This window comes from Thermobia domestica, chromosome 2, assembly GCF_964235325.1.
Source record: "Thermobia domestica chromosome 2, izTheDome1.hap1.1, whole genome shotgun sequence".
In the NCBI taxonomy this organism is placed as follows: domain Eukaryota; kingdom Metazoa; phylum Arthropoda; class Insecta; order Zygentoma; family Lepismatidae; genus Thermobia; species Thermobia domestica.
In genome coordinates, this window is record NC_137455.1 from 256,956,694 (window position 1) to 256,980,428 (window position 23,735).

The following is a 23,735-nucleotide window of genomic DNA, read 5'->3' on the forward strand; positions in this document are numbered from 1 at the left end:
TACGAATTATTTGAGTCCACTTTGGCTCAAACTCATTTATACATAAATAGATACCAAAGATACTTATTTCACTAAATTCCTCTCGTGGGGTCTGTATGACCCCCCCCCCTCCACACACACACACACACACACAAAGTACGGCATTTTCGATGTATTTTATCAATAGTAAACATTGAAACGAAACAATATTTAGAATTTTTCTTCGATTGCAATTACATAACAATAATAACAACTACAAAAAAATAAACATTTATAAACTTGTAAAAAGTTCTTTTGTAGTATAATCTTTTTGAATAATGAATGGGGAATTTAGGACTGAATATAATACGAATAATATACGGGAGTGAAACGTGATAACCCACAAACACTTACACATTTTTTTTTTTTTTTTTTTTGGTTTAAACCACCTTGGTTTAAACCAGCCAACCCTGGATATAATGTAATAAAGAAAACGCCTGGCACATTATTTTTACCTTTGAACATATAACCAACCTTCATTTTAAAGAACAGCTGGTACCCTTTTCTTCAGTCACTCGAAGAATTCCGAAACTCTAGAATTCATTTACCCATTTTGTACTCCTTAACACTACATTGCAACGTATGTCGTAGTAAGAAATATAGTTAATCAACTAACAAAGCCTCTATCATTCAAATCATCAAAGCAGGGTTGGCTAAAACAATTTTTAAAATTTTATTTTGTGATACTAACTCCCCGCTTCAATTCCTCTTGAGGCAGCACGATCAATCTCCTCTAATATTTTGGATACCAAAAATCAGTTATATATATATATATTGGATTATAAATTTGTAATTATCCTTAGGTAGCTAGATTATAGTTACCTTAGTGAAACAATTTTTGAAAGAATAGAAGAAGTGGGGGGGGGGGGGGAAGTCAGCCACAAGTTATTTTCGTAGGACTATTAAATTTAGGTTTGCTTCAAGCAAGTCATAGTATTTCAATGTTGTACAGGAGGTTCAATCAGTGCGTTTTGTTTTCTTTTGTAAGGACAAAGGTTGTGATGTAACATGAACAGAGAGTTGTCGAAAACACGAGCCTTTATTTGTAACGTGAACCGAATTTCGACAAGGTTGTCGAATTCATATTAACAGAATATGTAAACGTGTGTTCAGTCTTTCCTAAAACTATTTGTTGTATAATTCTCCAACACTTGTAATCTCAGTTCGACATGGGATGTCGAAATCAGGTTCCAGCATGTCAAATTGAGGATTATCGAAGTAACTTCAAAAAATGGATTTTTTTTAGTTTAACGTCCCTCGATTACGCCAACGGGCCCAAAGGAGACGGATGATTATTGCAAGTGAATGATGACAGAAATGGTGGAATGAAAAGTGGGAGGAAACGGAAGAACTCCGAGAAAACCCACGGACACGATGTCCACCACGAACTCGCAGGTTTTGGGATGGAACCACGAACCCTGGAACCAAAGGCGAACGCTCGGCAAATTTTTACTTTGACTCCAACTGTGACTTCAACCGATTCATGTGATCCGGTTCCCGGAGCAGTTTAGGAATCATTCCTAAACTGCTCCCGGAACCGGATCACATGAATCGATTACAATTACTAACACAGTGAAAGTAATGTACGATGTTAAGAATTATACTATAAGTACAAGGGCCACAATGTTACTATACGATGTTAAGAATTATACTATAAGTACAAGGGCCACAATGTTACTATACGGAGTTAAGAATTATACTATAAGTACAAGGGCCACAATGTTACTAAACATCAATTCAGGTGAAGCGGTGACTATGAATTTTGAGATCTAAATGGGGGGCTACCGCCCCCCAAACCCCCCGCTCAAGTACCATAAAAACATCCAAAATAATAATAAATAATCACACCACTACTATAAAGCTAAGATAATTAGGGAAAAATTAAAAAAAAAAAAAACACTCGTCTCTAATCATAAATCAGTGCATGACAAAGAAAAAAAAAATTACATCTCAACAAGACAATAGGACAAGCAGCAGCAAACCAAATACTTTGTCTAATACTCAAATGCAAAACAAATCAAGAATAAAAATAATATGAATTAAAAAAAGAAAACACTCACCATTTCGCCATAGCAGAACACTCATAAATAATGAACTCATAACTGCTGATTCCACAAACGAAAAAATAAGATACCAAGAACACATGCACAATACTCAACATTACTGAAAAATGTTCCTTTCCGCACACACGTCGTTTTATTAAACCAAGCACACTTGCTATTATTACAAACAAGAAACCAATAAACGTCCACTTTTACAATACGTCGAAAATATCTTCACTTTAGACCACAACTATGATAGGTTTTCTCTAACTCAATTCAACCAAATCAATTATGCGCTTCTCGCATGCCACAAACAGCAGCACACACATATATGCACACAGAACATGTGACTACTAACCAACTACCATATGACTACACAGACACCTAGTGGGAAAAATATGAACTAAGACGTCACACCAAAGGCACGAACAGTTCTAACAAGTGACTCACGCACAAACAGTTCCAGGAAGTAACTGAACCTATAAGAACCGATTAAAGTCACAGTTGGAGTCAAAGTAAAGACTTACCGAACGCTCTACCACTGAGCCACCGTGCCCCCACTCGAAGTAAGTTTAGTAGCAAAAGTTTGTATCTTTTAGAGCAGTCCGAAAGTGTGTCCTACTAGCATCGGGCGAACAAATGTAAGCTACCTGAATAAAGAGAGATAGGAAGAATTACGTGTAAAAATGGAATGAGTGTTTATAATTCTCCAGGATCTTCTGTACGGCTCTTTTATTTCGTTAAAACTGTATATTGAAGTTCATGTTGTAACAACAAGTTTCACGTTATTGTTTATTGTTTACATTTCTCTTTCTTTTAAGGAATATGGGACCCCCAAAATATCAGCAATATTCTGAACAGTCTCTGACAGAAGCAATGAAAGCAGTCAATGAGGGAATGAGCTACAATTCTGTTTCCAAGAAATTTGGGATTCCTAGAATCACGCTGATGGATAAATATAAGAGTAAAACCCCACTTAGTATGAAATTAGGAGGTGTGACTGCATTCACAGTGCAACAAGAAAGTGTGCTAGAAGATTGGGCTATAATGATGGGAAAAAGGGAATACATTTCTGGGTTCTGTTCGAAAGTTAGCAACTGAGTTGAAGCATGAGGTCAGTAGTGCTTTCCCCAGTAAGAAGTGGTATGAAGGGTTTATGAAGAAACATCTCAACATCAGAGACAGAATGTCTCAAACGAAGCAAAGAAAGCAATACTCATAATACACCTCAAGGAAAACTATCACTTGCACACAGTTCTACAGTAGAAGGTTCAACACCAGTATCGATTCCTTCGTCCAACACAGATGATTCGTTGCAGCAATCTATTCATGACATCTTGATAATTGCACCAGAAACTTCAACTATGCCGTCTTCTGAACTTCAAGAAGTAAGCGATGGTCCACAGTCAGCTGCAGTTCTCAAATTTTGCACCTCAGAAGCTAAAGCAACAGCAAATATTCCAAAGTCATCAACGAGCACAAATCAGGTGCCTTCACCATTCAAGAGAGTTCCGTTCTGGCCATGTGATACTCCACCAACAAAAGTTGAAAGAAAGAAGGAAAAACTTTCACCTGTGGTAACATCTCCTCAAATAATGGAATATTTTAAGAAGGAAGAGAACAAAACGTTAACTAGAAACGAAAAAAGAACAAAGCAAACTTGCAAGAGAACTTAAGAAGGTTGTTCCAAGTAAGAAGAAAGCGAGAAAACTTACACAGAAACGAATGAAGAAACTGGAAGTGAGTGATTCGGACACTTCAGATGAAGGTGTGATGTCTTTTGAAGACAGTGATTGTGAACGGGAGACTGTAAATAGACAATATCAGTAATAGAAGGGGATTACATAATTGCAGAATCTGCAGGGAGGAGCCGGAAGTTCACCTACCTTTGTGTTGTTCAAGAGATTCTGAGGGAAGAAGTAATCAAAGTGATGGGATTGAAAAGCATTAATAATATTAAAAAGGAATTCGTTGTAAATAAATAAATAAATAAACATTTCGTTTATTACAGCGAGTCAAATAATTGGTTCTGTCCCGACTCCAGACCTCTCAATAACAGGAGAAAGAATCAGACATGTTTTCCAGAAGCCTGTTAACGTGAAGGAAATTTTGGTCTTCAACAAGTATCATATGTTAAAATGAATTAAGATAATATAAAATGCATTTTTTTAGTGTTCAGTACTTACTTTTAATTTCTTTGTATTTTGTTTGGCTTTCTAGTATTTGAAGATTCTAGATTGGTTCAATAACTACTCAGTTTTTTTTCCGACTAATAATTTCTGCATAATAATGAAACAATATTTGAAGCTGAGACGTGATTACTATTACTAATATTGCCTACTTAATATTTTACATGGATGTAATTGAAGGTGTCGAATTCAGGTACAACAAATGTCGAAACCAGGTGAAGTATGTCGAATTCGGGTTCCATTGGCGAGTCCCAGTTTCATAAAAATTTAAGCCTTCAAGTGACTTTTAGTATTAGCAGGGCCTCTACAGTTCAAGGAAAGAAATGGGTCAACACCGACCAACGTTATGGCCAAAATAAGCGATTGATTTTAGAAAAAGTCCTTAACCTGTCGAAATCCGGTGCGTTTACCTTAATACGTTACAAGTAGGTTCATGTGGATATAATCAGGGGAGCCATCTGCGGAAGATTAGCAGAAATTTCTAGTCTTACGCCTATCAATAACGCCCTGTAGCCTAAAGAAGGCAAATGAGAAATGAAAGTCTGTGACTATGACACAATTGGTAAAATTAGAACCTGGGAGGAAACGAGAAGTTTCAGAAATTAAGAACATGATGTTCAGCATAGTCAGTTCACATGACAGGCAAGAAACCAGGGACCTGTTGCACCATAGGTGAACACTCTACCACACAGCTACCATGTATCTCGAAAATATTTTCACATTTCTCGACACGCATTAAAGTTGAGTTGTACCTTTATAATGAAATTACAACTGAATTAGCAAACTTTACAAAAATGGAGGCAATTTCCAGGACATATACAATTTGATGGAGAAAGCAGAGAAGTGTTAACACAGTTGCCAACATATGGTATGTTTAACGGAGTAATTAATGACTTTCCTAGAAAGTCCTTGCGTTAAGCTCCAACAATAACACAAGCATTGAAACACTTTACTGCCGTCCGTGAATAGTACTACAAAGAGTAATGACGTACCATTCATTACTCTACAACAATACATTTCAAGTGCAAGGGTTTAAATGAGAGTAATTGTTTATATTCCTGAATTTAAGACTGTAAGTACATATTTGCGTGCAGTTTTAATATATGAATTCATAGTATAAGCAGTAGTAGGAGGAGTAGGCCTAGAAACGGGTTAGAAGCTCCACAGGGCTAGGCTGGGTTCTGTTCTCGACATAAAATGCGCAAATTAAAGACTTGACCAGTTTTCTACACATTGTACAATCTGTGGATCCGTATAGTAAAACTGCACCCGAATTTGGACCAAATGCACGAAGTAAACGTACAAATACCTCATACCATAATAAGATAATACTATCTCACATAGTATCATGAACCTGTTGAACTTCCGTACTAGCAATTTGCGAAAAGTTCAGAGAAATGCCTAGAATAACTATCACTTATATTTTGATATTAACTATACCTAGATGCCATTGTCCTTTTCCAGTCCTGAATTATTGTAGAAATTCCAATTGATACTCGTAAATCTTTCTTACAGCACCTCATTACCAGACGACGCATTCAGTGCAAGTGAAAGTGTCACTAAATTTACATTGGCTGGAAAGTTTAACGCACTGCAACACTATGAATGTAGAACTGATACGAGATGAATTAAGTTAATAATTTTAAGCTGTTTCAGCCAAATTGACATAACATAACAACATAAATGAAGTTCCAGCTGTTACATTTTAATCTGCTTTCTCTTCAAGGAGAGCTCCATCTGTTCCCACGCAGTTTTGCAGCTCTTTTCACAGAGGAACCGTAATTAGAATTTAACTCACAAGTTCAAATTTTGAATATGAAAAAGTAAACATAAAACCAAGGGCCTCGTTCTGTAACAGTTGTGTCAAGGAAAAAGACAAATTGCGTTTTAGGGCACGCGTCCATTACTTCCGAATGCGAATGCGAACTGCGAATTCATGTGACTCTACTAGATCCGAAGTTTTGCGAATGCGAATCAAGTTGTATTGTCTCTTTGAAAGCTTCAATGTGAAATATTTTTGCTTGAAAATTCGTCACGAAGAAGACGAATGTGGATAAATGACATATTTTTATCAAGAAATGAGGAGGGAGAATTTAACTTATTGCCTCAGCTACAGCAACAAGAAGAAGAGTTTTCCGAGTATTTTAGAATGACACCTGCAACATTCTATTACATACTTCACAAAATCTCACCTGCATCTGCAAAAAATTCCAATTTTCGAGAGTGTCGTTTGCAATAATCTGGATGAGTTTGTTTCCACAATGGAATTTTATCAAAACCACAAGGTTAGCAGGTACCAATTAAGTTGTTGATATTGGGGAGAGGATGATAAAATGAGGCATAACAGGACTCAAGGATCTGAAGATTCAATAATTCAGAACAGGCTGGTAGCCAGCCCAAAAATTAAGGGGGGTTGGAGGAAGCTAGGGAGGCGGTTCATTTACAAGCCTACCGTGAAAATTTTAGGAGGGAGGCCCCCCTAGACCCCTGGATACGGGCCTGATTCATAACGAGACGATGACACCTCCAATACACACTCACGAATAAAGAAACTTTTAAAATTAACAAATTTAACAACAATAACTACGTGTTGCCTGAGATACTCGCACTCAACGTTTCCGTTCGTTCTTAAGCGTAATATTGACAATTTACAGGGATTGTTTATGTATTACCAAATCATCTTTTCAAAGGTATATTAAATGCAACTAGGAATTCTCACCGCAGGTACAGTAAGTAGCAAAAGTATCCTCCCCTGATTGCTATAACTCCATTAGATCAGGTCCAGCACCTTTGCTGCTATCATAAATGTCTGGATCATGCAATTCAATTTACGCCTAACATTTCAACAAGTAGTTGACAGTTGGTAATTCTGTGGATCACTTAAACATGCTTTGCTGTGGAATTGATGCACGAAAAAACTGTTTTCACTTTGATTAATCTCTATTGTTTGGAGTGTGTTCTCCAATGAGTGCCAAACCTTGCATAATGTACTGTTATACTTCATTCCGTATGCGACAAGCGAGAAAGAAAACACTGATCATACAAAAATAAATTAATGGTTAAAACTGACTGAAAATATAAAATCTGGAACGACTAAGGAAATATGACTGTAAATCTCCGTCTTCATTCATGGATCTACATTAATTTCTCATCATTCTCGTTACTGAAACATCTCTTTCCTTCTCCACAGGAGATCTTGCATACCACATAGAGTATAGATTGAAATTGAAGCATGTTAAAAATGTCGGACCTGCGGGGATTCAAACTCGTATCTCCTTGATAGAAAACTGATTAGCTAACCACTTGCTTGAGCCGAACACTTACTTGGTGATGCACGAGAACTCTCTTAGAGAATCATAAGTTTAAAATTTGGTGGGAATGTATTGATCTGTATGATTCTTATAAGGGAAAAGAGGGAGATTATATATCGAAGTGGAAGATGGTTTATATACCAATCGAAAGCACTAATAACGCCTATTACGAAACTGTAATAAAAATTTTCCGAATGCATATGCTGTGCAAATTATATGAATAAACAAGGTGTCCAGAAAATCCGTTTCTACCCCTAGAAATCGCAAACGATGAGACAGATGCCAAAACAGGGAAGCACGTGTTTGATCGTTTTAAAAGTGCAAAGTATCAGAGGAAACGTCTTGTCTCAGGGTCACCCGCAGCGTCACAAGCAGGAACCAACTCAAAAATTGCAAAAGGTAAGGGGGTCAAGTACCATATCGTTGGGAACCTGTTGAGAAATTAAAAAAGACGGAACAAATCTCGTATCTAAAATTACCCTGTGCAAAATGGTAACCGGTCAAAATGTCAGCAAAAACGTCATTGTAAAGTTTATGGCCACCCCAAAAGAACCTGAAACGGTGAAAGAGATATCTAAACAGGGAAATATGTGTGTCATCTTTTCAAAAGTACAGTGACTGAAAGTAAAAATATTTGTCCCAGGGTCCCAGACGGGGTTCTACTCAAAATTTTCAAATGACAAGAGAGGTCAAGTAGCATATCGTTGGAAAGCTGTTGGAAAATGAAAGAGGACGGAACAAGTCCCGACTCTAAAATTACCCTGCGTAAAATAGAGGCCGGTCAAAATGTACATCTTCATTTCAATTCTCCGAGCACATTCACTTTCCATTTAGCGATCGAAACTTGTTGTCATTGTAAGACATTTGCACGTATTTACTGCTCTTGGTGCAAGAAAGTGTTTTGTTTGAATCATTTTATAATTGATAATCCAGACAACGAGCTTAAGTATCACTATTGTACTGTCATAAACATAAATAAGTAGAGGTAAGAGTCTTTATTTCTTATGGATCCAACCTCTACTTATCGATGTTCGTGGTTGTATGATCTGTCAGGAAAGTAAATGTACACCTATTTTTCGAGTCTGGCATTCCTGCGCTCCATCCGTGGAGAGTATGAGAATTAAAACAATCAAATGTTTACTGAGGGGCAAAAAGAAAAGCTTAATCTGAATAAGACATTGCAGAGGGGCACAAGCTGTGAATACGAATAGTGCATTGTGTAAATAAAGGACGACACCGAAAGAGAAAGCCAGAAACAGCTGTTAAACTTACAAAAAAAGAGTAAAAATTGTCGAAGTGGAAACATAAAACACAAATACAACAAATACGCCGACAACTAACCAGTCACCATACCATGATCTTGGTGTAGTGGTTAAGGTGCTGGCTTACAAATGCAAAGGGCGCAAGTTCGAATTCTCGGCAAGGACATTTTTAAAAATTTTTGTTAATAATACATACAACTCATGAGAGATGGTAAAAGAGGTCGTATTTAGTTTTTCGTAGCAATTATTATTGGTAATGTTTAGTACTGATAATACTTTTTGTCTTTGCGTATTGCTTTTATTCTTTTCTTCATTTCCAAAGAGAAGAATATCCGAACAAATGCCACCAAAATTCCTCATATTTTGAATGTAAACGCCATTTGCAATTAGTAAAGAATAAAAATTGAACGTTCCGATGTAGCTGCAAAAAGTAAAAGGAAAAACATGGAAGTCGACCATACTCATGGTTACTAAAAATACAATTTCTACATGCCTTACACCTCCCGACCACGTTTCTACGTTAGCTAGTAAGAGGCTTGTGTTTAGGTTAGGCTCGTCAATACGTTTTGCAAAGGGGCCCGGCTAAGCTCTGCCGCACCAAAGGTGCGAGAAGAGAGAAAAACACTTTTTCTCTCTCCCTCTGTGTGTCTATTTATCTATCTATCTGTATATATATATATAAAACGCTATTTGTGAATGCCATAACCACCCAAATTTTCAGCGGATTGAGACGAAACTTGGCACAAACATTAATTGTTGAAATATCTTGAGTTCGTTAACCAGAATAATCAGATGAAAATGTTCAAAATGGTGGCCCTTCAAACTCTTAAAAAGTTCCAAGGGAACCAAATTTCGCCCATAAATAGGTATTCAGAAAGTTTGAATAAATTTTCCTCTTTTACTGAAATATTTGTGTGCAGAAACTTATTGAAATATTGGACCCGATTAATCGCCTAAAGAAGGTTCACGCCCTTTCGCTACGGTCAGGTTTTTTTTTTTTTTTTTTTTTTGCAGGAGGGGGTTATTTTCCTATCGGAACAAGATGATTGTTAGTGATATGAAATTACACATTGAAAGTGAAGTAACTTGTGTAACGTGTTATTTGAAAGAATAATATAATAAATGTGCATTCCTCTAACACAGAGAACTGTAAATCATGTATTTCGAGTTCGGGAGCCTGAATGGCGAGGAGTGTTATTTGATTTGCTTTTTAGTAACACATTGCATTGCAAATAAAGGTAGGCAACATTAGTGGTAAGTAAAATAATAATAATAATAATAATAATAATAATACGTGTTGTTTGTGGCAAGGCAATATCTTCCTCAGTTCTTCTTCAAACGTAATGATTGTAACGCCATATCTCCCTTACAAACAAAATATTAGCAATTTATATCGAGAGAACGGGAAACTGTAAAGCGATGGGACCAACGTTGGACAGTATGCACTCATAGTACTCAGAAAAGTAAGCGATTTCAATGCAAAATGAACGTAGAGTCATTGTCATGGGTACACATGGGGCCACGGCAGAGCCCTCTTTAGGCAAAATGTCGATAGCTTATATCGAGAAAACAGGAAGTGATACTGGGATGGGACGAACGTTGGACACCGTGGACCCATAAGACGCATCGAAAAAATTAGGGAGGCGGGCGCCAGCCAGCCTTACTTATTTCCCCATAATAATATAAAATTATATTGTCGAAATACACACACGAGTTAGCTACTAATATTTCATATTATTATTATTATTATTATGTTATTATTATTATTATTATTATTATTATTATTATTATTATTATTATTATTATTATTATTATTATTATTATTATTATTATTATTATTATTATTATCTACAGCGTCTTTTCATTACGTGAGCATGTTTGACATGAAACCAAAGAGAAAATCCATCCTGTAGCGAAAAGAAACAATACTTTCTCTCAAATGGATAAAATATCAAGCCGAGATTGATTCGAACTCGCATGGACGGCGCGAAAAGCCAGTGCTTTGTCCACTATTTTTTTAACTGACTCACCGAACGCGTTTCAGTAACTTACTTATTGCTAATTTTACTTGCTTCACTCGTTTAACTTGCTTTTTCTAATAACTTATAACGACAGGGACACGAACACAGAAACATCGAGAACAGTTAAAAATGATAGATGCTCTCCCGCCGAGAATCGAACCCGAGACTCCATACACCCAAGGCACTCGTGCTATCATCTAGACCAGCGGCGATGGCAACGCTCACTTCCTGTGTCGTTAGGGATTACGACCACTGTATTGCCAGCTATCACTTCTGTGGGTTGTATACTATGATCACATGTTTCTTCTTTGCTGGAAGAGTAAAACCTACATTATATGTAATACATGAGGTATTTAGACCTACATGCTCTTCATATAATGTAATAAAAGGGTCATGGTGTCGGATTTTAATAGGGGCCTACATGACGTATTGCAGTATACAACATCCTTTGCATTACTTGTTTGTTTGTAGACTGCTACTAGCTTAGTGTTCTGAAAGGTTGTGTATAAACTAGGGATAGCCCGTTCCGGAATTATTAGTTTTCGGACTCCCGAAAGTAAAGCCGGACAAATTCCGGAATTCGGAAAATTCCAATTTTGTAATAATTTCGGAATTCGGAAAAATCCGGAATTTAGAAATTTCTGATTTCGTTAACATTCCGGAATTCGGAAAATCCGGATTTTTTCGAAAGTAGGAGTTTTTCTCAATTCCGGAATTTTCTAGAGTGGTTTAAGAAAAACTCAAGTTATTAATATAAACTTTGCCGACTTCATAAAAGAAATACGAAAGACATTTTGAATCGAAAAATATAACATACAAGTTTGCAAGCGGAGACAAAGAAACCTAACGTAACCAGACTAAAGACGAATCGTTTACCGCGTAGCGATCGCGGTTCAGTGGTCAAGGTGCTTCTGCAAATGCACGTTGCAATTTTTTTTCTTACTTTAGAATTTTTGATGGCGTTGATCAGCTCAGATATTTGAATACTCGGATGTTTCAATACTTGAACTATCAAATCTTCAGGAATAATAATAGTAATAATAATAATTATTATTATCTCGTAGAAGATTAAAAGCTAGAAGCTAAATTATCGCTCAGGTCATACCATCACAAGGAGAAACGTGACATTTGGAAAGAATATTTCGGTTTGGTTTAATGTTGGTCACGAGAAGAGGAGTTTCTCATCTCGTTTCTAAAACAAATAAAATAACATGAGAATTAACATTTTACATTCGAGACGGGTCAGGGCTAAATCAAAATTTTCGTTTCTCTTTGGAGATGAGAATCGAGACGAGACGAAAAGTATCGTAAACATTTCCCGTCTTGTCTCGATTCTCGAAATAGTGTATGTCCATTCTTTAAGTAACAATTGCTCTGTAGACTGAATCTCATAGGCTATTTCGTTACATTGTATTTCAGAGCTCATTGAATTATGCTCTGTGTAGGTATTTTTGTAGCAAAGCTTTTATATTTACCTCTGCATATTCTAAAAATTAGTTTATTATATGCCTTACTGTCGCGTGATATTCAGTTATATTTATTACAGTTATTTTCCTCAAAACATACTTTCTATATGAAACTTCAATAAAAGGTTCTAGTTTAAAATGTTGGTAGTTGCAGAGGTGTGTCTTGAAGGTACGGAACCCTTTCCCCGAAATCTCTACTTTTAAGTAAGTTTTGCCAAATTTCAGGGAAAGTTTAAAACTATTATTATTATTATTATTATTATATCAACTCCATGTATAATCTTTAAAAGATATACGGTTTGTATCTGAATAGTAAAAGCTAATTGACTGTCGATCTCGGTCGTCTGGAAGTCTTCAGGAGGCAAGGACATCGGTCACGTTCTGGGTTTGAGTTCCGAAGGGCAAGTATTCGGGCTCGAGCAAAAAATTGTTAAAAGTTATAGGCTTCATCCAAACATATTCAAAACAGCTGGGACCGGGTTTGGGCTTCTCAACGGCTCGAGCGGCTCGGCTTACAGCTCATTCAATATCGAACCGAATCGAGAAGTGAGCCGAGCCAATAGCTCACCACACCAAGCCGATTTGAGCCATCGGCTTAGTTGAGCTGAGTCGAAACGTGCTGATGAACTAGTTTCAACTTAGCTGGCTCGAACCGGTTCACATGAGCCGAGTAGGTGACCCATCCCAACCGAGAAAGCTCGAGCCATCGGCTCAATTGAGCTGAGTCGATGGCTTGTTCCAACTAAGCCGGCTCGGGTCATCGGCTCATCCCAACCGACCGACTCGAGCTGTTCGCTCAGTTGATACGAGCCGAGCCGGTTGATATCACTACCCGAGTTGGTCTTCTGCTTGGGCTCAAGAATTCGACCGTGCAGATCTCAGCCTTGATTTTAAGAACTACAGTATATACTTATATTGGTGATTACGACATTTGAGGCTGTCTCGTAATAATAATAATAATAATAATAAACTCTTGTCTTCTCGTTATCTAGACGACACGAGATACACTAAAATTGCCCCACGAGATGCACTAAAATTACGAGATGAGACTCACCTCTGTCGTGAGCAACACTAAAAGTATTCCACATTACTGCTTACATTTCTCATGGCTTTTGCTTTCCAGTCTGATCAGGCCAATATTTCAAAACGAGTTAAAACGAGCTGAACGAGCGAGAGAGCCATTATCAAACTCAACTCAACTCGAAACTCGACCTCGAAAACAGCGACTTGGCTCGGAACTCAATTCAAGAAAATTACCTTTGACTCGACTCAAATTGTACTCGAGTCGAATTGAATTTTGGCTCGACTTGTGCTCATCCCTATTCGTGTTTGTATTTTATGTTTCCACTTCAACAATGTCTACTCTTTTTTCTCCTTTTACCTGCTGTTTCTGGATTTCTCTTTCGGTGTCGTCCTTTATTTACACCGTGCACTATTCTTATTCCCAGCTTGTGACCCGCTTCAATGTCTTATTCAGTTTAGGCTTTTCTCCTTACATTGACTTCACATGTGATTGATTTAATTCTCACTTTCCGCGCACGACCGATGAAAATGTTTTATTATTATTATTATTATTATTATTATTATTATTATTATTATTATTATTATTATTATTATTATTATTATTATACTATTGAACTTGCACGGCGAAATTACTGTATAATACGATATCATTTCTGTAATTTTACTCCATTGTATGTTATTTAGTTTATTAATGGGCACTAAATTGTCTCCAGATCAACGAATAAATTAACTACGGCATGCACTTTGGTGGAAATATCATTGCAATAAGATTATTGGTTCGTTCCAAACATGTTCATGTAATGATATTTCCACCAAAGTGCATGCCGTAGTTAATTTATTCGTTGATCTGGAGACAATTTAGTGCCCATTAATAAATTAAATAACATACAATGGAATAAAATTACTGAAATGATATCGTATTATACAGTAATTTCGCCGTGCAAGTTCAATAGTATAATAATAATAATAATAATAATAATAATAATAATAATAATAATAATAATAATAATAATAATAATAATAATAATAATAATAAAACATTTTCATTGGTCGTGCGCGGAAAATGAGAATTAAATCAATCACATGTCAAGTCAATGTAAGGAGAAAAGCCTAAACTGAATAAGACATTGAAGCGGGTCAAAAGCTGGGAATAAGAATAGTGCATGGTGTTAATAAAGGACGACACCGACAGAGAAATCCAGAAACAATAGGTAAACGAAGAAAAAAAAGAGTAGAAATTGTTGAAGTGGAAACAAAATACAAATACGAATAGGAATGAGCAGGAGTCGAGCTAAAATTCGACTCGACTCGAGTTCAATCCGAGTCGAGTCAAAGGTATTTTTCTTGAGTTGAATTCCAAGCCAAGGCGCTGTTTTCGAGGTCGAGTTTCGAGTTGAGTCGAGTTTTATAATGGCTCTCCCGCTCGTTCAGCTCGTTTTGAAATAATGGCCTGATTAGACTGGAAACCGAAAGCCATGAGAAATGTAGGCAGTAATGTGGGATACTTTTAGTGTTGCTCACGGCAAGGGTGCGTCTCCTATCGTAATTTTGGTGCATCTCGTGGGGCAATTTTAGTGTATCTCGTCTCGTCTAGATAACTAGAAGACAAGAGTTTTTTTTTATTATTATTACGAGACAGCCTCAAATGTCGTAATCACCAATATAAGTATATACTGTAGTTCTTAAAATTAAGGCTGAGACCTGCACGGTCGAATTCTTGAGCCCAAGCAGAAGACCAACTCGGGTAGTGATGTCAACCGGCTCGGCTCGTATCAACTGAGCGAAGTTGTTGTATTACTATACATCTGCTTCCGCCCCTGTCAAATCTGGTCGATCTCGTTGACGCGACATATTTGCTTTTTTATACCCCTTTCTTCGTTTACTGAACAAAACAGTAACTATTCTGAAATATACTACTGCGCATGCCTCGTAGATAAATATTTCTGATGCCAATAGTTTCCGTTTTGTCCAAGGAATGTTCTTTTTCTTATTCCCAGCATGACCCTTTTATTACATTATATGAAGAGCATGTAGGTCTAAATACCTCATGTATTACATATAATGTAGCTTTTACTCTTCCAGCAGAGAAGAAACATGTGATCATAGTATACAACCCACAGAAGTGATAGCTGGCAAGACAGTGGTCGTAATCCCTAACGACACAGGGAGAGAGTGGTGCCCTTCCCGCTGGTCTAGTCGCTAGCACGTGCGCCTTTGGTGTATGGAGTTCCGGGTTCGATTCCCGGCGGGAGAGCATCTATGATTTTTAACTGTTCTCGATGTTTTTGTGTTCGTGTCCCTTCGTTATAAGTTATTAGAAAAAGCAAGTTAAACGAGTGAAGCAAGTAAAATTAGCAATAAGTAAGTTACTGAAACACGTTCAGTGAGTCAGTTAAAAAAAAAAAAAGTGGACAAAGCACTGGCTTTTCGCGCCGTCCATGCGAGTTCGAATCAATCTCGGCTTGATTTTTTATCAATTTGAGAGAAAATATTGCTTCTTTGCGCTACAGGTAGTCCACTCTTTTCGTATTTTTCGCTGTCGTTCACAGTTAAAGTAACTGACTATTATTCTTTCTACGAATGATGGATCTTCTCTTTGGCTTCATGTCAAACACGCACACGTAATGAAAAGACGCTGTCGATAATAATAATAATAATAATATGAAATATTAGTAGCTAACTCGTGTGTGTATTTCGACAACATAATTTTATATTATTATGTGGAAATAAGTAAGGCTGGCTGGCGCCCCCCCCTATTTTTTTCGATGCGCTTTATGGGTCCACGGTGTCCAAAGTTGGTCCCATTCCAGTATCACCTCTCGATATAAGTTATTGTCACTTTGCCTAAAGAGGGCTCTGCCGTGGCCCCATGAGTACCCATGACAATGACTCTTCGTTCATTTTGCATTGAAATCGCTTACTTTTCTGAGTACTATGAGTGCATACTGTCCAACGTTGGTCCCATCGCTCTACAGTTTCTCGTTCTCTCGATACAAATTGCTAATATTTTGTTTGTAAGGGAGATATGGCGTTACAATCATTACGTTTGAAGAAGAATTGATTAAGATATTACCTTGCCACAAACAACACGTATTATTATTATTATTATTATTATTATTATTATTATTATTATTATTATTATTATTATTATTATTATTATTATTATTATTTTACTTACCACTAATGTTGCCTACCTTTATTTGCAATGCAATGTGTTACTAAAAAGCAAATCAAATAACACTCCTCGCCATTCAGGCTCCCGAACTCGAAATACATGATTTACAGTTCTCTGTGTTAGAGGAATGCACATTTATTATATTATTCTTTCAAATAACACGTTACACAAGTTACTTCACTTTCAATGTGTAATTTCATATCACTAACAATCATCTTGTTCCGATAGGAAAATAACCCCCTCCTGCAAAAAAAAAAAAAAAAAAAAAAAAACCTGACCGTAGCGAAAGGGCGTGAACCTTCTTTAGGCGATTAATCGGGTCCAATATTTCAATAAGTTTCTGCACACAAATATTTCAGTAAAAGAGGAAAATTTATTCAAACTTTCTGAATACCTATTTATGGGCGAAATTTGGTTCCCTTGGAACTTTTTAAGAGTTTGAAGGGCCACCATTTTGAACATTTTCATCTGATTATTCTGGTTAACGAACTCATCAAGATATTTCAACAATTAATGTTTGTGCCAAGTTTCGTCTCAATCCGCTGAAAATTTGGGTGGTTATGGCATTCACAAATAGCGTTATATATATATATACAGATAGATAGATAAGTAGACACACAGAGGGAGAGAGAAAAAGTGTTTTTCTCCCTTCTCGCACCTGTGGTGCGGCAGAGCTAAACCGGGCCCCTTTGCAAAACGTATTGACCAACCTAACCTAAACACAAACCTCTTACTTGCTAACGTAGAAACGTGGTCGGGAGCTGTAAGGCATGTAGAAATTGTATTTTTAATAACCATGAGTATGGTCCACTTCCATGTTTTTCTTTTTACTTTTTGCAGCTACATCGGAACGTTCAATTTTTATTCTTTACTAATTGCAAATGGCGTTTACATTCAAAATATGAGGAATTTTGGTGGCATTTGTTCGGATATTCTTCTCTTTGGAAATGAAGAAAAGAATAAAAGCAATACGCAAAGACAAAAAGTATTATCAGTACTAAACATTACCAATAATAATTGCTACGAAAAACTAAATACGACCTCTTTTACCATCTCTCATGAGTTGTATGTATTATTAACAAAATTTTTTAAAAATGTCCTTGCCGAGGATTCGAACTTGCGTCCTTTGCATTTGCAAGCCAGCACCTTAACCACTACACCAAGATCATGGCATGGTGACTGGTTAGTTGTCGGCGTATTTGTTGTATTTGTGTTTTATGTTCCCACTTCGACAATTTTTACTCTTTTTTTTGTAAGTTTAACAGCTGTTTCTGGCTTTCTCTTTCGGTGTCGTCCTTTATTTACACAATGCACTATTCGTATTCACAGCTTGTGCTCCTCTGCAATGTCTTATTCAGATTAAGCTTTTCTTTTTGTTCCTCAGTAAACATTTGATTGATTTAATTTTCATACTCTCCACGGATGGAGCGCACAAATGCCAGACTCGAAAAATAGGTGTACATTTACTTTCCTGACAGATCATACATTATATGTTAACTAGTCAGTTCTATACTCAAAGATGTCAAATGTTATGTCTTTTCTTTTGTTTTCTTAATTTGCTTTTATTTTATTATATATTTTATTTATTTAGACATTACTGGGCCCAAAGAGCAGAATATCACAGTAGGGGCATTTTCTGGACATTTTGTATATTCATATAACTCGCACAGTACATGCATTCGGAAAATTTTTATTACAGTTTCGTAATAGGCGTTATTAGTGCTTTCGATTGGTATATAAACCATCTTCCACTTCGATATATAATCTCCCTCTTTTCCCTTGTAAGAAATATACCGACCAATACATTCGGACCAAATTTTAAACTTATGATTCTTTAGAGTTTCTCGAATTTTCTTCCTATATTAAAATAAGGGAAATTTATTGAAGGGTTTAACTTTTAAAAAAAAATAGTAAATAAAAATAATAATAATAAAATGAATTGAATTAATTGAATTGTCTGTGTTTTGTATGATGTTCCCTTTCCTTGAGATTACATGCTATGTTGAATGTATCACTGACTAGTGACACCGAACCTACTGGGCCCGTATGGGCTCGTCATCAGCAGTCACCGATACACTCACCAAGCCAATCATCTACGGAAAATATAAAGCCCGAAATATAAAGCTTCCAAACTCTCTTCCATCTCGACTCACAGTCCGATATCCAGGCCTGCAGTTCATCATCCACATCCCATCCGGAAATAGGTTGTGAACCACGACTACAGACACAGGACACCGACCTCCGAGTGGAGCTGGCGCTGAGCACAAAGAAGATCTTGATGTTGTCTGTGAAAGCCCTATCTGAATTTAAAAAAAAAAAAATCTTGAAACAGAATTTTGTAATTAAAAAAAAATCCAAACTGAGATTTTGATCGAAACTGATAAAATGAGAAATTTCTACAGATTCGGTTGTTTTCAACTCGGTCACACTAAGGAAAGTCTTTTCCCTGAATTTCACAGCTATTTCATTTCCCCAGCAAACTTATTCTGTACATACTGCTCTCTGTTTTGATCATGCTTCGCATGCATACCGAAAACATCGACTACGTATTTCTATGACTTCTTAAAATTACAAGCTAATTAGATTTCGTATTCGAAAAGAAAGATGCGTTCACGGCTAGTAAGTTTTATTCTTTAAAATATTCATGAATGTATTATCGGACAAAATATTCATTAACAGGAAAATATTTTACATTGAACTGACATACCCATCTAAATAAAATTAATAAAATCGATTTCTATACTTTTCAGAGCCGAAACATTCTTTACTTTTGCTCATATTCTCGAAATATTCATATTCTTTAATATTCATTTAATATTCTTGCCTTCTAGAACATTGACATTGTATCGACACGCAAAAACAAACAAAAGGACACAATAGAAAATACAAAACACTACTGAAAATAATAACTTCACTGCCTACATGTTGTGGTTAGCTAATTTTGCTTCTGTTTACATATTCTTTGGTGCTTACACTCCTCTGTGCGTCGAGATTGTGGCCGGCGTAGAGGATTTACGCTCTTCGCGACCTCTCTTCAGCTCGGACCCACATGACAATCTAGCACAGGCAAAACATTCATGTACATATTGACATCACACTTAAACCTAAAGCCCTAATCTAACTATACTAACTTAACCTAAACAAGCATATATATATTTTAAAAAAAAAATCACACATATATTTCATAAAGCACCATACTTATTTTGCATTTATATTTTGTTTCGTATCCGCTACCACATTCCTACCGAAGACGCAGTGGTTATTTTTGCATCAGTGTCGCTCTGAATATATAGAATTTCTAAAAAAAAAAAAAAAAAGGAAAAGATACTTACTAGTAATTAACAAAAATTTCAATTTCTAACTTGATGGGTATCAGATTTTTAAAATATTACGTAGGTTTAGCCTATTGATGAAAGTTTTCAGTTACCGGTACGCAAAATGCATGTACCCTTGCACTTGACAGTAGCCGTTGTGAGCGTGTGGCCCCCCTCACTCCCATTCCATTTTAAATTTTCCCAGTTTTTCTTGGCTGAATTGGAATGAGGCTGCATGGATTATACGTCGACGCAAACTTTGTGTTAGTTTCATCCTTTTTTATGAGTTGGCAGTGCTGTGAGCAGTAACTTGTATTTCCGGTTGACCGAACAAAAAGGATGTGACATGGTGATGTTCCGAAAAATAGTACCACAGTTTCAAAAGCCATCCTAAGATGTTTTTATTGATTTCATTATTTTAAGTATAATATGTTAATGGCAAGATTATTTAACACCCATGATCCATATTTTTTGTAAACAATACTGCTTATGGATATTTTTTTTAAATAATCCTTTGGTGTGATTGGAGTAAGCTAACCGACGCTAGAGGAAGAAGGCGGGAACGGTGCGCGCGAAAATGGATGCCGTAGTGAAGAGAAGTGGTACATGGCACAGCATCAAAATCTTAAGTTATTTTAGCAATCCTTTGTGAAATCGCATCAATATAAATAAGGGTGAACTGCAGAAGTTGTGTTATTTTATAATTCACGTAAGTTACAGTGAAGTTCTACGAAAGTAATACAAAATGCTTCAAATCAGCCCAAACTAAGTACGAGCACACCTTTTCAGTTTTGTGACAACGTTGTTGTTCAGCCCTAAATTACAAGTCTAATGTTGAGTTTCGCTCGTGTTTATGATAAAGGAACATAGGTAAAACAAGAGATCAATATATTTTGTAAACTGTCAATCAGTGGAAACATAAGCAAGTACATTGCCAACTACACAGCTGAATAATGAAAATAGAAACTAACTTGGAAAACAGGACATCCCTTCGAAGAAAAATGGGAATAAGATTCTAGAAAATTGCCCTCCAATACATCTATTGGCCTCCCCCTCCTTTTTTCAACATCTCCAAAACCCCAGTGCGTGTGTGAATTGGTGATTTGTTAAGTAATTTGCCGGCTTCGTCGTTATAGTTGAAAATTCAAATTCAAGTTTTCAAAATCCTTTTTTTTATTTTTTTATTTTTCCAATAAAATTCATGGGCTTGTATTCAATATGGTAAATGACAAATGAAAATCCTAAAATATAAAAATTACAGAGGTATCAAACTAAAACGTTGAAGTAAGTATGTATGTTGTATGTATAATACTTGTGTTTAAGTAAATCAATATCATACATGCATTATGTTTCAGTTGCTCCATACCAGTTTCTCACGCAAATCACTACTGGAACGGTAAGAATATTTGGTTGGTGTAGAAATTGTACGGATGTGTATCGGGCGTGTCACTGAGCGTGGGTACGCGCATAAACTGATTTGGATCGAACCCATCTTAATTAATGACTACATGCAATTCATCCCACAATCTCTAACCACTACTGCACAAAAGAGAATCTTATACTCCGTTCCATCATTCACATTCATTACAAATGGAAATTCTCAGTGTCTAGATAAAATAATTATACTTAGTGAAATCCTAATACAGGCGTACCGAACAAGACACGAACCGGAACCGAACCCAACACAATCCAATTGTGTTATAAAAATGGCGCTCCGAAACAGGAACAGAACTCCTTTACCGTACATGTAAAAAGTAGTGATTTATGTGTAGAAACGTAAAGGTATAAAGTATCTGACTCGTATTTAGAAATTTTATGTAATGGTACAAAATGGATGAAAGCAATGCCAAGTTGTTGGACGCCATCAAAGGCGAAATGCAAAATTTACGTGAATCGTTAGAAAATAAAATAGAAAAAAGTAATATATCTTTAGAACACAAAATTGAAAGGGTTAGCGAGCAAACTAACAGTGTACGTGAGTCTTTAGAAAGCAAAATTGTTGAGATCAATGATTCCTTAGAAAACAAGATGTTAGAAATCTCAGAAGCAACAAAACAACAGATCGACGATAAACTTGAGGTGCAATTAGAAATATTCAAAAAAGAATGCGTAGGTAGATATGAACAAATATCCAAAGAAATAGATGAGAAATATGAAAAGGTAAATGATAAATGTGAGAAAATATGGGGGAAAACACTTCAGAATTATCAAGAACTTGAGAACATTACGGTCGATTTGGGTAAAAGTGAAGAAAAGGGGGTCCAAGCACTTGAAAAAATTGAATCAATTGAAGCTCCAATTGAAAAGTCTAGTTGTGCAGATGTAGAACAAGGGTGCCAAAAGGTAGTAAATGAGTCAGTTTTTGTTAGCGCTTGCAATGGTAAAGAAACAAGTAGTCAGCCAGTGTCATATAAATGTAAAGGTTTAGTTAGTCAAACTGTTACGTCAAGTAGGCCTAATGTTCGTTCGAAGTCTAAACAGCAGGTAAATGTGTTGAACATAAAATATTTGTCATGTTACGGAGGAAAATGCACTGATAGGTTTTGTACGTGTAATTGTACTAATGTAGTAATATTAATGAATGGAGGCAAGAGAATGCGCTCTTTACTCATTAGTCATATGTTGAATTTAATGGAGCTAGGATGCGTCCAAAGCACGTCACAAACAGATAAGTTAGCATGTATTCCAAGTAATGACATATGTTCGTACTTCGTGAACATAGTTAGGGTTCAGATTGACAAGAAGGAAAACGGTGGTAACAGTTCTCACTTGGTTGTGATAAATGTGTATGTTGCAAGTTTCAAGCGCATAAGGTTTTATTGTTTTCTATGCACCCAAGTACGTGTAGTGAATGGTGAAATCAGTTCAGGCACTAGTAGCATCAATGCGAATAATGTTAGTGGAATATCATGGCACGAAGAAGTTGAAAGTTGTCGAAATAATTTTAGTAAGTTGCAGTACATTTTGAGTAAATCCGTCAGTAAGTATAAATATTGGTCACAGCGTAGTAAGCACACGTCCGATAAGAAACGAAAGTTGTGTACACTGAAACGAAAAATAAAAGGCATGCACAAAATATTGCGATCTTTTGAAAGAATGTCAAAATTTGTCCGTAGGAATTTTAAGAAAACCCAATGTCAGCGCAAAGGTAACTCTATGGTAGCTAATATTAATGAAAAAAGCAATGTAGTCACTCCAGAAAAAGCACAATCAGAAAATGTAAGTGAAAAGCGAAATGAAAAGTTGAAATCTAGTAAATCTTGTAAGTTGTTCAAAAAGCCAAAAGTCAATGCGAAAGGAAAATATATGCAGAAGTTAGTTGTTAAAAATCATGATGGTGTCCGAGAAACATGTAGAAATCAGGTGAAAAAACCGTGTCGTAGCCAAGCGTCGAAAATTCAAAACAAACGCGAGAAAAAGGCAAAAGTTAGGTTAGCCCAACGAACTTGTGCTAGGTGGCACGAGCATTCAGTAACAACACATACGCGTAATTACACAGGGAAAATGAGAAACCAGGTTGATCACAAAAGTATATTCAATGTTTCATACAAAATTAGGCAGAAAATTTCACGCAGCAAAATTTTGAACGAAAATAAGTGCAGTAAACATAATTACAAAACACGTAAAAATTGCAAGTTCGTGAAGCAATGTGGTAAGTTGAAAGTCAAAATTTCTGTCAATATACGATTTGTTGTTGCTTTTGACAATGAAAAATCACACGCGTATGAAAAATCAATAAGTATCAAAGTAAATATTTGTTGCAAAAAACACACAGGCAATTACGAAGACATGTTTATTAAACGTTTTGGAATAAAATTCAAAATTCTTGTTGTACTTGAAAAACCAAGAGTAGGAATTGGATAAAAATATGCTTGCGAGAAAACTGGATAGTGTACATTTTGAAAATTTGACCG

The 23,735-nt window shown here is 36.2% G+C and overlaps 1 protein-coding gene across 4 annotated transcripts in view; it reads right to left on the reverse strand.

The window, feature by feature from the left end:
- Pal1 (Peptidyl-alpha-hydroxyglycine-alpha-amidating lyase 1) overlaps window positions 1–23,735 on the reverse strand; it is a 560,006-nt gene that overhangs the window by 63,600 nt on the left and 472,671 nt on the right. The window contains exon 1 of one of the 4 annotated variants that reach the window (XM_081748613.1): window positions 5,690–6,082. The exons of 1 other annotated variant lie outside the window; for it this stretch is intronic. The gene's annotated coding sequence lies outside the window, so the exon portion shown is untranslated. Of the gene's footprint in view, window positions 1–5,689; window positions 6,083–23,735 lie in introns of those variants that run through there. 2 more of the 4 variants (XM_081748612.1, XM_081748610.1) reach the window with 2 other exon arrangements.